This window comes from Bos indicus x Bos taurus, chromosome 19 (genome assembly GCF_003369695.1).
Source record: "Bos indicus x Bos taurus breed Angus x Brahman F1 hybrid chromosome 19, Bos_hybrid_MaternalHap_v2.0, whole genome shotgun sequence".
Taxonomy (NCBI): Eukaryota; Metazoa; Chordata; class Mammalia; order Artiodactyla; family Bovidae; genus Bos; species Bos indicus x Bos taurus.
Window position 1 is genome coordinate 19,026,851 of NC_040094.1, and position 10,147 is coordinate 19,036,997.

The following is a 10,147-nucleotide window of genomic DNA, read 5'->3' on the forward strand; positions in this document are numbered from 1 at the left end:
AGGATGGAGGCAAATAAGATGAACTTCACAAGGCCTGATGGCCTGCTCTTTCAGAGGAAAGTATTCCTCAGAATTTTTAGTACAGTAAGTCCTCTACATGTGAACCTTCAAGTTGAGAACTTTCAAAGATGGGAACAAGTGTTCACACTGAAGAGAGTCCCAGCGCAGTAAATGGCAGGGGGATTTTTCTTTGTTTAAGGAGGCGCTGTTAGTTTTCAACTCACTGGACCCAAATGTGGAACAGCACACAAATGTTACAACACCCGTTCAGAATGCAATCCAGTGCTACCGTGTCATCTAGGATGAAAAAAAAAAGACCTACTACCCAGATATCACTGGATCGTTTATTTCAAGAGGGTACATGGAATTGCATCCAGCAAGGCACCAGAACCTGTGCCATCAAGGTCAGGCGTGAGTGAAATTGCAGCTTGCCCTCCATCTCCTATTGCTGATGGCCCTTCTGCTCTACCATCTCCACCTCCTCACTTTCCTCCACTCATTAACTCATCTTGCCTATTTACTGGAAAGGACTGCTGCTGCTGCTTCAGTCGTGTCCGACTCCGTGTGACCCCATAGACGGCAGCCCACCAGGCTCCCCCGTCCCTGGGATTCTCCAGGCAAGAACACTGGAGTGGGTTGCCATTTCCTTCTCCAATGCATGAAAGTGAAAAGTGAAAAGGAAGTTGCTCAGTCGTGTCCGACCCTCAGCGACCCCATGGACTCCAGCCTTCCCGGCTCCTCCATCCATGGGATTTTCCAGGCAAGAGTACTGGAGTGAAGTGCCATTGCCTTCTCCGGCAAGGACTAATGGTTTGTTATAAAAGAATAGCAACAGTCCCTAATTAGTGGGAGTGGGGAGCCTGACAAGCCAGAGTGTGCCTCTCAAGCAATGTAAGTTTCCTTTTTACCATCCCTTCCCATCTCCCAATCAGCTATACTTCTGAAGCTTTGGCCTCCTGCCTTGCCTTGAGCTTTATGCCCTTCTCCTATGCTAACAGACATTCATCAGGGGCCACTCTGAAGTTCTCTTGCAAACAGCATAGCTCAGTGATTAAAATCAGGGACTCTGGAATCTGCCTGCCTAAGTCTGAACCTCGGCTTTACCGATTCCTAGCTGTGCATCGTCAGGCAAATTGCTTAAGCTTCTCTAAGCCTCATCTGCCAGATGGAAATAACACTTCATGAGATTGTTACAAAGATTAAATGAGTGAATATAATAGGAAAATGCTTCAAAGAATGTCTGAAACATGGTCTATAATATACACAAATGCTGAATAAATAAAATAACTCGTCAGAAAAGTGCTTCTGTACAACTTTCTGAGCCTGAGGACTGAGCCACACCATGACCCACACTGCAGCAAAATAGAAGTCAGAAAATGGAGTTGTTGGCAGTGGAATTTACAGTTGGGATATTGTAGATTGATGACTGGATATTAAGTAGATTGGATAAAGCCAAGAGAACAGATTGGTATCTAGAAGGCACTGGTGGAATTTTCCTCTGGAATGCTGGGAAGCAGTTCTGCCTTCACAAGACAAACTCCATGGCTCCTCAACTGTGAAGGGGACACTGGAAAGTCTGAACAAAGTACTTTCCCAAGAGATAAGAGGCTCCATCTTTCATACCTATCAAAGAAGGAACTTGCAACATAGCCTTTCTCTGAGATTCAGGACAGTGGAACGCCCAGGGCTACTGGGCAGGCCTGCTGGGTAGAAGATAGTGTGTGTTAAATGACTGACACTGCGTGGAACAGGAGGCTGGTCTCTGAGGGTGAGTTAGACACAGTCCTGGGCAGGAAGCCAAATAAGATGGGTTGGCATTGGTCCCACTCTTCAGATCCATCTATCTTTGAGCTCTCAAATTAAACCCAAAGTGGCATCCGTCTCCACTCGTGTCTCCTGTTTCTTCCAGGAAGACTTCCTCTTTTCCTGCCAAGTTGCTCTGGCAGAGCAGAAAAGTCTAATAACTCGATAACAGAGTAAATCTGTTATCTTAGCTTTGAATGCACTTGTTCTTGACTCATTGGTCAAACATCTATGTCCTCTGCATAGTCACATGGATTGGTCTCCAGAGGATGTGGATTCTATTTGTTTAATTTGGCCAAAAGAGACATCATTCAGCACCATGACTTTAAAAAGATATTTGATTATAATTAACCATACTAAGAGGATATTTTTCCAGACAAGAGCCTCATCTTGTGATGAGGTTGCATCCAGTTTTCTTTTGAATTTTCTCAAGCTTTCAGATAATATTGTAAAAACACTCTTGATTAAGAGATAATTGATATCGAGAAGACTCTCAGACCTTCTTGCCCCCCAGGTGGCCTGAATTCCCTCATGTCAAGGTTAAGAGCATGAGCTCTGGAGTCTACATTTCATCTCCAGTACTTGGCTACCTGTACAATATTAGACAAGCTACATAACCTCTCTGAAAAACCCCATCAGCAAAATTAGTTCATAGAGCTCTTTGAGAATTAAATAATTCAATAAAACATTTATCACATTACTTAACATATGGGACATGTTCATATATCATCTTTAACAACTGCATTTTTTAATATTTACTTATTTTTTTAGAATACATGGATTTTTAAAATAATTTTATGTATTTATTTATTTTTGGCTGTGCTGGGTGTGTGTTGCTGTTCGGGCTTTTCTCTAGTTGCAGCGAGCAGTGGCTACTCTTCATTGCGTTGTGAAGGCTTCTTACTACAGTGGCTTTTCTTTTTGCAGAGCACGGGCTTGCGGGCATGCGAGTATGTGGGCTCAATGGTTAAGGTTCCTGGGCTCTAGAGCACAGGCCCAACAGTTGTGGTGCTCCGGCTGAGTTGCTCTGCTGCCTGTGGGACCTTCCCGGACCAGGGATTGAACCCATGTCTCCTGCATTGGCAGGTGGAGTCTTTACCACTAAGCCACCAAGGAAACCCAGCAAGTGCATTTTTAAATTTGGGATTCATTTGCTGATTTGCCTTATCTTTCTAAGGGCAAATTGATTAGCCTGCCTGCGCAAATTGTAAACTCTGAATGACAAAAGTGCATTTAATATAATTTTTAATTACTGCAGAGACATTAAAATTTGTGCTGACTTGTTATCTATGCCAACCAGTGATTCTCAAAAAAAATTTAGGCCACAAGCCATTTCCACAAAACAAAGAATTCTGTACAATAGTAAAATTACAACTTGCTTATCTCTGCAAAGAAATTACCACAAGTAAATATATTCCAAGCAAATAATCTAAAAGAAGAAATATATATCTATACATTATGCATGCATGCTAAGTCACTTCAGTCATGTCCAACTCTGAGGTCCTCTGTCCGTGGGATTCTCCAGGCAAGAATATTGAACTGGGTTGCCATTTCCTCCTCCAGGTGATTTTTCCAACCCAGGGATTGAACCCCTGTCTCTTGCATCTCCTGCATTGGCAGGCAGATTCTTTACCACTGCGCCACCTGGGAAGCCATTGTTTGGTATGTGTGTGTGTGTGTGTGTGTGTGTGTGTGTGTTAGTCGCTCAGTCATGTCTGAGTCTTTGCAACCCCATGGACTGTAGCCTCCAGGCTCCTCTGTCCATGGGATTCTCCAGGAAAGTATACTGGAGTGGGTTGCCATGCCCTCCTCTAGGGCATCTTCCTGACTCAGGGATGGAAACCACATCTCATGTCTTGTGCATTGGCAGGTAGGTTCTTTACTGCTAGTGCCACCCATCTACATACACCTATTCTATTTATAGCATCATTACACAGTAGTAGAAAGTGGAAAAATATACAATTGTGAAGAATAGCTAAATTAAGTATGACATAAAATTACTGGAAATTTTGCAGTCATTAAAATTAATGGCATCTTAATTCATCTACTTCAAAAATAATTTTAATATATAGTGGGACTATATGTAACTTTGTTCTATATTTTCCAAGTCTCCTGTAAATGTATTATCATATTTTCACATTTTTAAAAAAAATTTTAAATGGCAAAGGAAAAACTAATGCCTATCAAAGACATAGAAAAGAATTCACAAAATAAGTGAAAAAATAGGAATATAAAATCATTTATACAATTACAACTATTTAAAAACTAAGTATAACATGTATTTCTATAACTTTTACCCTCCACACCTTTGCAATTTTGAACTTTTGCAGGCATGCACAGGTATTAATCAGGTAATTAAAAACTAATGGATGGTACTTCCCTGGGGGCACAGTAGATAAGAATCTGCCTGCCAACGCAGGATACATGGGTTCATTCCATGTTCTGAGAAGATCCCACATGCTGTAGAGTAACTAGCCCTGTGCTTTTCTGAGCCTGCGCCCTAGAGCCACAACTACTGAGCCCGTGTGCCACAATTACTAAAGCCTGCGTGCTCTGGAGCCGCACGCTGAAACTGCTGAGCACCCGTGCTGCAACTGCTGAAGCCAGGGCGCCTAGAGCCCATGTTCTGCAACAAGAGAAGCCACTGCAATGAGAAGCCCATGCACCACAACAAAGAACAGTCACTGCTCGCCGCAGCTGGAGAAAGTCCACGTACAGCAGGGAAGACCTAGTGCAACTAAAAAACAATGATGTACATAAAAGATAAGAGTACAAAGGAAAGAGAAAACGTGCTAAAGATGTACATAAAAGATGAGAGTTCAAAGGAAAGAGAAAACATGCTAAAGATTAGGAATTAATTTTTAGTACAATCATCTCTTGTAAAATGTCAACATTAATAACATCTTTTATATAAAACTAATAGAAATATTTGGAAAAATAGCAGTGCTTTAAGTGAGACATTATTGTAGGATATCAGGGCTTCCCAGGTGACGCTAGTGGTATAGACCCTGCGTGCCAATGCAGAAAACATTAAGAGACGCAGGTTGGATCCCTAGGTTGGGAAGATCCCCTGAAGAAGGGCATGATAACCCACTCCAGCATTCTTGCCTGGAGAATCCTATGAACAGAGGAGTCTGGCCGGCTACGGTCCATAGATTCGCAAAAAGTCGGACGCAACTTAGCGTGTACAAAATGTAGGATATCGTGTTTATAAAATGATTTAACAAATATTTATTGCGTCCACCATGTGCACTGCTCTGTACTAGGTTCTAAGGAAGCAGTAATGAGCAACACAGACGATCACGGTGGGCAAGTTGTGGATAAGGAAGTCTGGGCATTCATCTTTCTCACCAGAATCTTCAAATCATTCTCCCATCAGCCCAAACTGCCTTTTTTTGAAAACTTTTCATGAGAGGTAGCATCTCATAATATAAATCTCTTTGTACCTCCTCTCTCCCCATCCCACCCCTAGCCAAAACCAGCCAGACTTGTGTGACTGTCCCACTTCTAATAATCCACTCCCCTTGCCTGGCTGTGTTCACAGACAGCCTCCAAGGCAACACAATGCCTTAACCCAGAAAAACTGCAAATATCCCCATCAAGCTCCTAGGAAAATGACTATGATTTTAGCCTGAGTGGCCTTCCTGTAACTTCTTCTACAATTAGTGCGTCAGCTTTGATCTGAGCTAAACTCGGTATACACGCACACATCACCATGTTAGACACAGTGACAGTGAGAGACTCCAGTCCCCTTGGTAGAAACCAGATCCACTCCGGGTAAACAGTTTTCAACTCTGGCCAAGGGGATGAGAGAGAGACTCCAGGCCAAGCAAACTGCAATTGCAAAAGTATATGATGTGACATACAGGAGGAAGCTGGGCAGGACGTTGTATCTGGGGAGATGACAGGAAATGGGGGCGAGGTAGGTGAGAACAGAGACAGGAAGCAGAACTTTCTATTTTAGGAGGCTTTAAGGAGCACCCAGGAGTTATAAGCTGGGGAGTGACATGATCTAACTCCCATTTTGGAAAGTTCACATTAGAATGAGAATAGATGGGGAGAGGGCTCCTCACTAGAGATGGAGGAACTCGAATTAAAATAATCTTGGAGAGAAGGGATGAGAGTCTGAACGAGAGCACAGATGCAGAGGGAAGAGTTGGGGGGCAGAGTTGAGATGCCTTGAGAAGGCAGAAGCTAGGATCAGAACTTGGTGACTAATTGTAGGGAAGGTACAATTGCACCGGAAAAGCTCCCGTGGCAACGCCCAGACATTGAGTCCTGGAGATGTCACTGACCAAAGCCATAAGTTTTCTGCCCCCAGGGTGTATTTACTTTGAAGAATAAAGGTGAAAATTTTCACTGAGCACAATCTTCCATATTGCACCAGATCAATCTCTTAGAATCACCTGGTAGAAGACGAGGTGTATAAGTGGTGTAGGGACAGCAGAAACTAAAGTCTTGTGGACAGAAACCTTTCTTTTCTCTATTATCGTTCCATCCTGATTAAGTCAAGATGAAAGCCTCAGTAAATCTGTAATACCTGATAATCTCCTTTTGAGCCAGAGAGAGACAGAGAACACTTAAGAAACTTAAGACAAAGGTTCCAAGCTAGTTATAGTGTTTTGTTTTCCTTGAAACATACATTTACGCTTATCTCTATTTGAAACATATGATTCTGGTTTCCATTTATATCAACTTTTTAAAGTTTCCTTTTGAAACCCATGTACCTGAAGAGGGAAAAGTGAGTTGGTTTAGGAAAGATATTAAATAAAAAATGGTACAGGAGATTTGAAGATGTAACAAAAATCATGGCATCTGAAAGGCTGAAGCTTAAGAAACCTTGTCCTTAAAAAGCCTATGGCTGGTTAGGAAGAAAAAGTTACAAATCTTCAGCATAACCTAAGTATTTATAATTAAGGAAGAAAACTTCAGTCGTCTGGAAGGACCCAGTGTTTAGGGTTGAATAAGGATGAATTTGGGGCTAACGGCTCAGCAAAGTAGGGGTGATGGAGCTGAGCAAACACCAGGGATGATTCTTCCTTTCCTATCAAAATCCCCAGGTACCCCCGGGGAAGGGTCTTCTCTCTCCAACAGAGCAGAGGAGCTTGAGAGGTCTCCCAGAGAGCAGCTTTGTTTCGTTTTGTGATTTGTCTCTATAATCAGCTAGGAAATAAAGTCTTCAAATTAAACTTTCCTGGGGCTTCCATGGTGGTTTAGTGGTAAAGAATCCGCCTGCCAATGCAGGAGACACAGGTTTGACCCCTGATCTGAAAAGATCCCACATGCCACGGGGCAGCTAAGCCCCTGAGCCACAAATATTGAACCTGTGCTCTAGAGTCCAGGAGCCTCAGCTCCTGAGTCAACGTGCTGCAACTACTGAAGCCCTAGAGCCCACACTCTGCAACAAGAGAAGCCACTGCAATGCGAAGCCCACCCACCGCAACTAGAGAGTAACCCCCACCCCTGCTCGTGGCAACTAGAGAAAAGCCCGTGCAGCAATGAAGACCCAGCACAGCCAAAAAGTAATAATTTTTTTTAAAAATTAGACTTTTCCAGAAAAAAAAAAGTACCTGAGGGAGAAAAAACAAGAGACAGATAGATATAACTGTATTAGGAGCTATTGTGAGCCTTAAGAAGGTGGTGCCTTCCTCCTTAGTAGGTGGTTCTTCCAGGAACCGGAAATTCTGCTGTGCTGTGTTTAGTCGCTCAGTCGTCAGTCTTGTCTGACTCTTTGTGACGCCCTGGACTGCAGTCCGCCAGGCTCCTCTGTCCATGGGGATTCTCCAGGCAAGAATACTGGAGTGGGTTGCCATGCCCTCCCTCCAGGGGATCTTCCCAACCCAGGGATCGAACCCAGGTCTCCTGCATTGCAGGCAGATCCTTTACTGTCTGAGCCACCATGTCAACAACCACTTAGATGTTTGAAACACCTCCAGATGGGGTGAGCAGCTGCCTTCAGAGTCCCCCGACGGGAAGTCTTTCCGGCTTAGTCCTTGGGTGGATGCTTCCGCCACACAGTGCAGACCCGAGTGAGCGGTCCTTCATCCACTGGCATTTCAACTTCAGTTCTTCTTCTGGGTAGGATTTTCAGTTTTGTTTGAGGAAAGGGTGTGATTGATATTTTTCACACTGCATGGAAAGGATATGCTGACAGAAAACTCGAGGCAAGGGACTTCCCTGGTGATCCAGTGACTGGGACTCGGAGCTCCCAATGCAGGAGGGCCTGGGTTTGATCCCTGGTCAGGGAACTGGGAGCTTCCCTGGTAGCTCAACGGTAAAAAATCCTCCTGCAATGCAGCAGCCGCAGGAGACACGGGTTTGATCCCCTGGAGGAGAGCATGACAACTCACTCTAGCATTCTTGCCGGAGAATCCCATGGATAGAGGAGCCTGGTGGGCTACAGTCCATGGGGTCGCAAAGTGTCAGAGAAGACTGAATCGACTGAGCGCTCACACACAGGGAACTGGATCTCTCATGCTGCAACTAAGAACTCACAAAGCCAAATAAATATTTAAAAAGAAAGAAAGAAAGCTTGAAAGAAAAGCAAAGAATCCAAAAATGATAACCTTCATTCCCACCTTTATAATTCTTGTGCTCTGGCTGCAGTTTGGGAAACTCATGTGACCAAAGAATTAAACCCCACTCTGACAAAGGCCCCATTGTCCAAATCACCTCAGACGATGGTATTTAACCAAATGACTTCAATAGGCTAAAACTCTGGCCTTTAGATTCTAAGTTTTAAAAGGCAAACATCAGGGATTTCCCTGGTGGACCAGTGGCTTGGACTCCGTGCTTCCAACACAGGGGCCTAGGTTCCATCCCTGGTCAGGGAACTGGATCCCATGTGCTGTAAGTAGCACATCCCACCCACCACAACTAAGACCCAGCCCAGCCAAATAAAAATAATAAAGTAGAATAAAATACTTCTTTTAAAAAATGAAAGGCAAACATCAAGGTGACTCTGGGTGAGTCAATAAAGGCTCCACAAAACAGGAAGTGAGAACAGAGAGCCTTTGAATGGTCCTCTGGCACAGAGAGAGAGGCCCTGGCCCTGCTTAGGAGCTTGAGGCCACTAGAGACCTGACGCCAACGCCCAGGGAAGAAAGGGCATCTCGTGGCTTCAGTGCTGTGTCTTATCAAAGTGGACAGCCAGATCCGGGTCTCAGCCAGGATCTTATCAAAGGATGTTAAGCTTTGAGACTTGGAGAGTGGGAACACTGGGCCAGCTCCCAGATCTGCCATGCTCAGCTGACTGATCCTGCCCAAACCCCTAAGTTGGTCCAGGCCCCTACTCTCCTCTCTCAAGTGTTAACAAAAGGTGATAATACTCATCACACAGGGTAGCTTATGAGGCTCAGAGAGCAAATGAGTAGATCATGGGGGAAGAATTCTGGTGTTCCTGTTTCCAAGAACATGTGTGAAAATGAGGTGTGAATCTAAAGATGTTGGAGACCAGGTGCTCTGCTGTGCTTAATGGCTCAGTCGTGTCCGACTCTTTGTGACCCCCATGGACTGTAGCCTACCAGGCTCCTCCTCCATGGGGATTCTCCAGGCAAGAATACTGGAGTGGGTTGCCATGCTCTCCTCCAGGGGATCTCCGCAACCCAGGGACTGAACCCAGGTCTCCCACATTGCAGAATTCTTTACCATCTGAGCCACCAGGAAAGCCCAAGAATACTGGAGTGGGTAGCCTATCCCTTTTCCAGGGGATCTTCCCGACTCAGGAATTGAACTGGGGTCCCCTGCATCAGGTGGATTCTTTACCAGCTGAGCTACCAGAGAAACCCCAGAGACCAAGGTAGGGGATGTGAAAGTATAGTTCTGAGACTTCCCTAGCAGTCCAGTGGCTAAGACTCTGCACTTGCAATGCAGGGGGCACAGGTTCAATCCCAGGTCAGGGAACTAAGATCCCACATGGCGTGGCCAAAAAAAGAGAAAGAAAATATAGTTCTGTCATTGTTGTCATGTCTATAACCACCCTGGCATTCTTCCAACGTCTTCACCCATAACTTTAATTCTTTTGCAACCCTTTGAGGAACAGAAGGAAGGGCCAATAATAATGAGTTCCATTTTACAGGGGAAAGACAAAGAGGTGAAATGCACCGCCAAAGGTCGCCTGGCTGGTTTGTATGGCAAGACTTTCTGTTCAACCCAGTCCAACAGAGATGGATTCCACATCTCCAGTAGGTGCTCATGCAACCTGAGGGCCTACAGATGGATTGTAAGGTGAAGAAAGGGAGGGGAAGGCTGTAGATCAGGTGACTTCAAAGACATAGCAACTATTAGTAGGTATGAGGGTTCTCTCTATGGGGAGTGATGAAAATGTTCTAAAATTAGATTATGG